The sequence below is a fragment of the Asparagus officinalis genome, chromosome 5 (assembly GCF_001876935.1).
Source record: "Asparagus officinalis chromosome 5, Aspof.V1, whole genome shotgun sequence".
NCBI classification, from domain to species: Eukaryota; Viridiplantae; Streptophyta; class Magnoliopsida; order Asparagales; family Asparagaceae; genus Asparagus; species Asparagus officinalis.
In genome coordinates this window covers 9,938,723-9,940,604 of record NC_033798.1, presented here as the reverse complement: position 1 = coordinate 9,940,604, position 1,882 = coordinate 9,938,723, and positions in this window count along the sequence as shown.

Below are 1,882 nucleotides of genomic sequence, written 5' to 3'. Positions count from 1 at the left end.
TGTGAAGAGGAAAAGAAGTGTTGACAGCATTGGCAAGGGTGACGATGTCGATTATTTCGATTATGACGACGTGCGCATTATTGGTAAGGAAGCCTCGCATATTACGGAGGGTGTAGCACAAGCTGAGCAGGAGGGAGACAGTGTTGGCCAAGACGAGGATGAAGAGACTGGAGAGGAATATAAAGAGGAAGAGATGGAAGACAGAGAGCATGAGGAGAAAGAGGAAGATAGAGAGCAAGCACTGAGTGAGGGAGATAGAGAGCAAGAGAATAGAGAGGAGGATAGAGAGCAAGTAGTAGTAGAACAGGAAGATAGCTTGCAGGAGAATAAACTTGTAGATTCATCGGCATCTGAGAAAGTGGAAGTTAGAGAGGAGTACTTTGAAGTGGAAGTTAGAGAGCAGGAGATGAAAGTACATGAGAAAGAGGAAGAGCTAGCGCAGATGTTTGAAGAAGAGAAGGAAGAAGAGAAGGGCAGTGCGGAGAAAGTAGAGGAGATGGGTATGGGGGAGAAGAACTCATTACAAGTTTATCGAAAGTGGTCGAAGAAAGTTGTTTCGAAGGGAACAAGGGGACCAAGTACCAGAATCAGGACTCGTTCTCAGCTAATCCGAACCCCTTTCATTGAGGAAAATAAGAAGATAGCCCAACCAGAATTAATTACAATTTCACATCACAAGGAGGATGTTAGGGAAAAAATCAGGTACTACTGCAAGCCTAGTGAATGCACGTGGGATTTTCAAAAAACCAAAAAAATCAAGAAGAAGGAGGAGGCTCTGTTGAAGGTGCTGAACGAGGGGATTCCTTTTGTTGATGATTTTAGCATACGCCTGGTTGATAGCGCAGGAACCTTTGTTCACAACTTTAGAATACCCCATCATGTAGCGGCAAAGCTCACTCTAGAGGAGAACAGATGGGTCTCAGAGTTTTGCAATCAGAAAGCTCATCAGTAAGTTCAATCCATGCGAACTCTGGTTTCTATATGCATGTTCATGTTAAAAGAAACATGTTAACTTATGCTCATTGATGTTAACTTATGCTATAACATGTTATTGTTCATTGTTATATGTTAAATTTTCCAGAATCAGGCTAACGTTTTACCATTTATGTTAATCTTTGTATCTTTCTGTCATATATCAGGTCAAGTATTGTTTTAAAAATGTCAAACAGTAGTATTGATTCTATGGAGCTTCTCAACCTACTACGAGGGGGACGTATTGACGACCATGCAAGTTTAATTGCCTCACTTATGCAATTTTTCCTCACAATCTGACAGGGTTGTTATGCAATCTAATGTGTGTCTTATGTATGTTCCATTTTCAGTTGATGGAAGCTTTGATCGATAGAATAAGCTCATGGCTGGATAGGCCAGAAATGGTTCCCCTGAGCCATAAGTATGGGATTGTATTAGTCTTCTTCTACGTAAGCTATCTACTTTACGATACTATGATTCTTTAACACGTGTTTACTCCCGTCATAACATTCCATTATACTTGGATTATACAGCACAACCTTTATGCAAACACTCCTGATTTCCCACACATATATACTTCATTTATACAAAAGCATATTGCTGCGAGGAAGAGTGTACTCCTTATCCCGCTTGTGCGTCAGGACCATTGGCATCTTGCTGAAGTCAGGTTGGATGAGGACGTTGTCAAGCATTACAGCTCAGCTACCCACGATGCATATATTGAACCGGTGAATAAAGTAATTGGCTTCATGGACCATATGAAGGCTGGTTTTGATCCAGACAATGTTTGGAGGAAGTTTAGATATGAGGGCGTCTCTTGCGAGCAACAATCTGGAATGTTAGTAATTAACATACTTGAATTTAATTCTATTGCATCCCACAACACATATCTAACAGAACTGTTATTGCA